The 8,557-nt window shown below is 40.7% G+C and overlaps 1 non-coding gene across 1 annotated transcript; it reads left to right on the plus strand.

The window, feature by feature from the left end:
* TRNAG-GCC lies at nt 223-293 on the plus strand. Its single transcript has one exon. It is a non-coding gene; the product is annotated as a tRNA-Gly (tRNA).

Below are 8,557 nucleotides of genomic sequence, written 5' to 3' on the forward strand. Positions count from 1 at the left end.
TCCATATTTTTTTGGTACAACCAGTGTCACACACTCTTTGAAGATACCAGTGATCAGTTAGTTGTTCTCTGTATTATGATGTCACGTTATGATCTCTCATTGTCTACATAAAACTTGATCCTATCGTTTTTAACTGATAGATGATTCCTCAAACTATCATATGAGATTACATAGAGGTCATCTGCATATCTATTATGCATGAAGAGTTTTGCAATCATCAGAGCACCAGTGGTCTAGTGGTAGAATAGTACCCTGCCACGGTACAGACCCGGGTTCGATTCCCGGCTGGTGCAAATCAATTTTTTATTTAGTGAAACTGCAACTCTTTTACGTAAACTTTTCTAAAATTGCTTCATCTTATCTTGCATTCAATTCCCTCCATAATCTGCATTAAGTTCTTAATAAATATTTATTCGAGTGTTTTTTTTTCTTTCTAATGTGCAAAACAATGCACCATTAAATTAGTCGCATTATCAACTCAAATTCTAGTTCCCTATTTGGTGTTCTCCTCATACTCAGGGCTGGTTACTTTTTTTAGAAAAAGGATGGATTACCACAAAGGTAATCCAACCAGCCAAATTAACAAAAAAATTTGGATTGGGAAGGCCAAACCCTCTATGGAAGCCTACTCATACACAATTTACAATAGAGTTTTAATCAAAGCCCAATTATACGTATCACCGAGTATCCTCACTTCGGATTAATGCCTCTCGATGACTCAGGGCTGGTTACTTGAACAGGCCCCACAGCGAGCACTTGGGCACAGGTGCTTTCAGTCTTCTTTGGACTCAGGGCTGGTTACTTGAACAGGCCCCACAGCGAGCACTTGGGCACAGGTGCTTTCAGTCTTCTTTGCGTTGGATTTCTTGATCATCAAGAAACACCACAGCGAGCACTTGGGCACAGGTGCTTTCAGTCTTCTTTGCGTTGGATTTCTTGATCATCAAGAAACACGTGATTTCCCTGACCGGCTTGTTATGGATGTATTGATCACAGTCTGGATTCAACATGAATGGTGCACCGGTGAGTGGTGCAGAGACTCAACCTGCAGTTATAATCCAAACGATAAAAAGGTTAGCAGCTTATTCACTACATACGACTTAATATAACAATGTCATAATGCATTCATCACATGGCTCTCTTGCAGTGTTGGTAGCCTAGTTTTTCTCGAGATATAAACCAGCTATGCAGTTTTCTGCTTCCGACAACAGGTGCGTCTGCACTCTCTGAGTATACAGGCAAGACTGTTGGGTGTGCTTCTGAAGTCTTTATCCGTGTTAGTATTAACTTTTCTTCCCTGTTATCAAAATGTTTGCTTGAACCTAGCATGTAAGTAAATGGATTTAGTGAAGAAACCGCGAAGAAATTCTGGATCAGAACAGGTTTGGAGTCACAAGAGTCGTTTTGGGTGCTGCGCGGTCGACCGTGGCGCAAGGCCGGTCGACCGCGAACGTGTCGTTTTGGGTGCTGCGCGGTCGACCGTGGCGCAAGGCCGGTCGACCGCGAACGTGCACAAGCCAGAGTAGGAGTCTAGATTTGGTGCGGTCGACTGTCGCGGTCGACCGCGAGACCCTGTAGGCGAATTTGGTCTCTGTCGCTAGATCGCGGTCGACCGCAAGCTTTGGGCGATCGACCGCCAATCGGGTCAGGGCCTGTTTTGTGTTTCCTGTTCTTAATTGGGTTTTGATGTTTGTATAAATACTAATACACGTTCTAGGGTTTAAAAAGGCTAGAGTTTGGGATATTTGGAGCACAGAAAAGAGGTATTTTCTGAGCTATTTGATTAGGGTTTATTTGGACAGATTAAGAGCTTTGTGGTGAAATTAGTTTGTTCCTTCGAGTGATTTGTAATCTCAGTTTGTACTCTTCTTCTCTATTAGTGAAAACCACATCCCCTTCTTGCCCCGTGGACGTAGGCAATTGCCGAACCACGTTAAAATTGGTGTTTTGAGTTTGTGCATTGATTTTGGTTGGATTTTGCCTTCTTTGATCGGCGGTTGGTTTGGTTCCTCGACACGTGTTTTTACCCAACATTTAGCATGAAATGGAGACAAGAGACAGTATACTTCTATTCTTATAGAATATTTATATAACAAGGTCTTGTGTTTTACTGGCTTACATCAAAGAAGATTGTTGTTTATTGAACTTGGTGATGAATTAATAGATTTTTTGTGGCAACTGGACACCGAAAAGCTTCTTTCAAACCTTAGGGTCCATCAGGGAACACATGGTGATCACAGTCTTGATTCAACATTAAGATGCACTAGTGAGCACAGTAGAGATAAAAACCTGCAGAACTTGATCCAAAAGATAAAAATTTAGAAGCATATAGACTACTTAGTATCACTTAAATCAGTATATTTCAGAATGCATTCATGAACCTGCTTTCTCATGGTGTTGGCATCCAGGTTGCTTTCCTCGAGAGACATACGGACACCTGCCAAGGAAGTTATTTACCTTCAATATCGAGCATGCTTGCACTCTCCAAATGTATCTTTAAGATGTTGGGGATAACTCTAAAGCCTTGGTCCATTTTAGATGTAATTTTTTGTTCCTCTATTATTGCTTAATCCAAGTAGGGAAATGGAATTTGCCCAATATGGAAAACATGAGTTTTCTTTTTCTTTTCTTTTTTGGTGTAGAAAAAAGAGCAAGAAATTGGGCATAAGTGTGTCTCTGTAATTGCCAGAACCTATGAGTTAGGACCAATTTATTATTCCCATTAATGTTACATAAATTGATTTCTTTTCTGCATCCCTTTATATTAAAAGTGCACTGTGCACAACTAATTGCAGCCATTTGTATAAAGAGTGCATGTCCTACAGGATTCACTTCTCACTTTTTGCTTCTTTTACAAATATGTGATTGGTTTATGATACATTACATTTGTCCAAACTGGATCATATCTTTGTGGTCCTTAATGTGATTTCCAGTCCAGGGAATGTCATCCTCTGCATTATCCACATTTCCTCTGATTTCTTCTGAGCCCTTTCCACCAGTGCATCGATCCTAGCCTTGAACTTGTCATATTCTCTCTCTAGGTCAATTTTTCATGAAATCGAATTTAGATCACCATCAAACACAGCTTCATATAAAAGAATGTATAATATAAAGACCTTACCTTCGTGGCCCTAGTCTCGGTGTTATACTTGTAAAATGGTACCCACCTTCTTGCAGAATGCAGACTCTCCGACTCTGATATAATATCAAACAGAAGAATTGATGCGTCCTGATATATATAGAATTAGATTTTTAGTGAGGAAAGTTGTTAGGAATTCTCCATTACTTTTAGCTTTATTGTCAAATCTTTTTTAACTTCTCTACAAGCTGAATGCAGTTGAATGATCATCTTTTCTGCTGGATATACCGCTGTCATTGACTCATTGGGCAAGAGAAGCTGCACCTCAAGGAGCTAAGGAAAACAACCGCTGAAGAAGAGAGGGTGACCTGACCCGGAACATATTTTTTTAGGAGGCAAATCAGGCAACCAGGCCCCTTACCCTCCTGCATCTATGGCCGTACCCTTCTTCATGCAGCTCTTCTCGTTAGCTTGCACACTCTTTTTTTCTTCTTTCAAAATCCATTTGGTCCTATTTTCTTTGTCTTCTTTGCCTTGGATTTCCTCGAGCCACCATAACAGCTGCTGCTCCAAGAGGGCCAAGACATGTCATGTTCAGGCACTTTTGAACCATAGGGGGAACGTAGCAGTAGATGTCATGGAGGTTGATCACACCTACGTGCACCAGGGGTTGTATCTTATGAATCATACAAACTTCTGAACCTTTTACATTTATTATGCACATGAATCATAACGATTTTCTTCAACAGAGAACATAAAACATAGAAGCTTGAAAAAACTTGCTAACTGTTGCTGCAGCTGCTGCGTTTATTTAAGTATTAGTTTCTACACAGGAGTTTAAAGTTTGTAGTATTAAGCTGACTGGTTATTTTTGTTTTATTAGCTTGCATCAAATAAGACAGTATTCTTCAAAGACTGTTGCAGTATTGGAACAAAACTGATTTCAGAGGGAAAGGATGCAATGATGATACAGTGTTGAAATTGGGTAAATGGGTAAGCATTTTGCATCTGTTTTGATAATGGAGTATCTGTAGGGTTTTTTGACATAATTATCTTAATTATTGCATTATTAACCTTCCAGATTGGTGGCCCTAGGTACTTTGAGGAGTTCGTCCTGTGCTTGGGGGTGACATTTATCAGCTTATTAGCTTGGTGAGTTTTTCATCTATGCTCGTAAACTGTCTTGATTAAAGTGATTAAGTTCGTGTATTTTCTTATTTATAAGTGGGTCCATTGCACTTCCATGAATGATTGGGATTGTGAGTTTGCAGTATATAATGAGGGGTATTCTTACAAAATTTTACCAGCTCTATTGTTTTCGGGTTAAGGAACAAGAGCTTATCAAACCTTAAAAAAACTCACTAATTAAGAGAAGAATATATTTATTACTTAAAGATTAAAAATCTTACATATTTGGAGTTTTAGTGTTGATGTCCAACTGTGACTCTGTAAGAAGTTTTTCAAGCAAGATTTACGCACTAAAGCCGACATGCATTGGCTGCAAGCACCAAAAAGATTATGTCAGGTATGTCAACAATATTAATGATTAGATGATAGTATATTAAGATTTAATGGTTTTTGGATGGTCTCACATCATACTGTTGATGTTCTTGTCATAGCATGGAGTCAATGATGTTATGATGTAACAGCAAATGTACTTAAGTGACGTTAAAGATGTAAAGGATTTAATATTTTCTTTATGACAGGTATCATTGGCAACTGTAACATTATCATGTTAAAAAAAGTCTTTCTATGAACTATCATCACAGCACCAGCAGTCTGGTTGTAGAATAGTGTATGCTGCCATGGTAGAGATCCGGGTTTGATTCCCAGCTGGTGCAAATCTTTTCTCTGCAAATTGTAACGCACCAGTTAATATTTTCTAAGATTTCTTGTTCTGCATGATATATCTCAATAATCTGCACTCCTTTAAAGAAAGAATTCACAGCCTATATGATTCAGGTCTCACTAATTTGCTTTTCATAATATTCCATTATTTTCTTTACAAATATGAGAATTGTTTTGGCATGCATGTGTCAGACTCTGAATCATTCCTGCATTTTCCGGCTATGGGTTTCTTAATCAGCCTTTGTGACCAAGAAGGCATATATATCCTCACATTAAATTCTTCATATTCTCTGCATCATTGACATTATTACTGATTAGCCAATTGTTTGCACTCAATTTTGATCAGGTCAAATATGTAGAAGAATCACAATACAAAGACCACTCCTTCAGGCCTCCCTCTCTTGATAAAGCTGGGCTGTACCTTGTCCTTCAAATAATCAATTTTCTGACAGATATAGAACTCTGAAGCCCTAGGTTTGATCTTATACTTTAAGCACCAAGGCACTCACCTCCTTTTAAACTCTGGGACTATGTAATGTACCAGACAGAAGCAATGATGTGTCATCTGATACATGGCTTGCATAAAAGAAGCCGAGATTACCTATCCACCGTAGAGATCAATGTTATTGAACCTATGTGGAAACTGGACATTGCAAAAGCTTATTTCAATTCTGATTATCGATCAGGAACTTGGTTTTCCCGATCCCCTTGTGGTTGTTGTTTAGTGATCACTGATTCACTGTCCTGCACTACAGTGACTCAGAACCTGCACTTGTAGATCAAAACGATAAAAGGATAGCAAGATGTGGACTAATTTGAATAATATTAGTACGTAAAATTTCACAATACATTGATTGCGCGGCTTTCTTGTGCTGTTGGCAGCCTGATCACTTTTCACAACAGATGCACTAACAGAGGCTGTTCTTTGCCTTCCAGCAAGATGCTTTGGATATTTCTGAAGCCTCTGTCCATCTTAGTGATAACTTAATATTCCTATTAAAATGATTGCTTAATCCTAGTATGTTAGTAAATGAGATTAGCACAGTGGAAACAAGGGGCATGTGATTTTTAGTTTTATTATTAGTTTTGGAGGAAAAGGAGCAAGAAACATGTATAAGCTTGTGAAGTTTTGAGAACCAGCTTACAAAGTTAGGATCAATGGGTTAATTATACAGTTAATGTAACATGGACCTATTGTGTACTCGCTCGCATTAAGATGCACAGTATGCGGCGCTGGATTATTGGCATGATTTGCTTTCTCTATAATTTACTGTAGGTTTTGTCATCATCCAGTGTCAGTGGAGTCCTCTTTTAGGACACAGCTCATTGGAATATCTAGCCTCCTGAGTTGAAGAGAGAGTGATAGGTAGAGGACTAAGGAGAATTGGAACGAAAGGAGAAGAGTTGCATCTTTCTGCTATCTTTTTCTTCAAGATCATAGATAATAAGGTCTTGTGGTTTCCGTTCAATATTGGTCCAAATACATTTCCTTTGATGCCATTGGATATTCAGTTGTGGTAGCTTAGCACAGTCTGTAATGAAATATTTTATAAAATGAGGATATGTCAAGATAGGATTTTATTAGTAAGTAGACTATGTTGTGCGCCGCGGAAGCCCTAAATTGACAAATCGAAGGCACACACAAGACAATAGTAGACCACAAACCAATGCAAGCCAACCAATCACAGCACAAACACAAGATATACGTGGTTCGGCAATATGCCTACGTCCACGGGGCAAGGAGAGGGAAGCTTTACTATTCAAATCAAAGGGGAGTACAAGTTAGGGTTACAAATCTTACCCAAAACCCTCAAATAAGACCAAAAGATCTCTCAAATAGACTCCAACAATAGAAGCCCTCAAATCTCCCTTTGCTCAGCTCAAAATCGCCCCAACTCTAACCCTAAAAACGAGTTTAGGGTATTTATACAACTCCCAAGCGAAACGGGTCTGGAAACCTGAACCAACTGAAACCCGCTTCGTCGGTCGACCGGGTCGGTCGACCGCGATCAATTCCGGTCGACCGACCCGGTCGACCGACCACCTCCAGCAGAACCCCGAAAGAATCCAGAGAGCCGTCGGTCGACCGGGCCGGTCGACCGACCTCCTTGTGCACGAATCCGGTCGACCGGACCGGTCGACCGCCACCTGTTTTTCCTGATTCTGCTGCTGATGCTGAAATTCCTTCAATTCTCCACCTCGGCGAATGTTTCCACCAAAACTGAGCCGACACCAAACCATCCAATAGTTCCTCAACAGGTCCAGGAACAATACTCGAGCTGAAACACGATCTCCCCCAATCTTGATCAACTGATCAAACCGGCTGCATCTAAAGACTGCCTACGTATCCTCTTGCCCAAGGAATCAAGCCGAACGTAGTTCATCCAAATGGCCGCCAACGACCTCAACAACGAAGAATATTCAATAAGCTTAAACAATGACCAAACTTCACACCTGGTACGACTTTGGTCAACATATCAGCAGGATTGTCCTTAGTGTGGACCTTCTCCAACGTGACATCACCATCATCCAATACGTCACGTACAAAATGAAATCTGACATCAATGTGCTTCGTGCGAGCATGGTAGACTTGGTTCTTCGCCAAATAGATAGCTGACATACTATCACAATGTACCTGAATGGTCTCCTGTGCAATCCCCAAATCATCCAACAAGCCATGTAGCCACAAAGCCTCCTTCACTGCTTCAGTCACCGCCATATATTCCGCCTCCGTAGTAGAAAGCGCCACTGTAGACTGAAGAGTGCATCGCCAACACACCGGTGCACTAGCCAATGTAAAAACATAACCTGTAGTGGACCGACGCTTATCAAGATCTCCAGCATAGTCAGAATCCACGTAGCCAACACAATCCTGCCCTGTCTCATCATTCTTCGCAAATATCAACCCAACATCCACGGTACCCTTAATATACCGTAGAATCCACTTCACAGCCTCCCAATGCCCCTTCCCGGGGTTGTGCATGTACCTAGATACCATGCTCACAGCCTGTGACAAATCTGGCCTCGTACACACCATAGCATACATCAAGCTACCCACTGCGCTGGCGTATGGAACCTTGAACATGTAGTCCCTATCCTCTACTGAAACTGGTGACATCAAAGCTGAAAGCTTAAAGTGGGGAGCTAATGGAGTACTCACCACCTTGGTATTACCCTCAAAACTGAATTTCTTCAGCATCTTCTGCAAGTAACTCTTCTGTGTAAGCTTCAATCTCCCCTTCACCCTGTCTCGCTCAATCTCCATACCAAGTATCTTCTTAGCCTCTCCCAGATCCTTCATCTCAAACTCAGATGACAACTCCTTTTTCAGTTTCCCAATAGCTGAAGTGTTCCTGGAAGCTATGAGCATATCATCAACATACAATAACAAATAAATATGCTCACCATCCTGTAGCTTGCGCATATAAACACACGGGTCATAAGGGCTCCTCGTGTATCCTCGGCCAATCATAAAGCTATCAAATCTCTTATACCACTGTCGCGGTGATTGCTTCAGTCCATACAGAGATTTTCTCAATTTGCACACCAAATCTTCTCTTCCTGCAGCTTTAAACCCCATTGGTTGTGTCATGTAGATCTCCTCATCTAAATCTCCATGTAGAAAGGCCG

The sequence above is a fragment of the Asparagus officinalis genome, chromosome 4 (genome assembly GCF_001876935.1).
Source record: "Asparagus officinalis chromosome 4, Aspof.V1, whole genome shotgun sequence".
Taxonomy (NCBI): Eukaryota; Viridiplantae; Streptophyta; class Magnoliopsida; order Asparagales; family Asparagaceae; genus Asparagus; species Asparagus officinalis.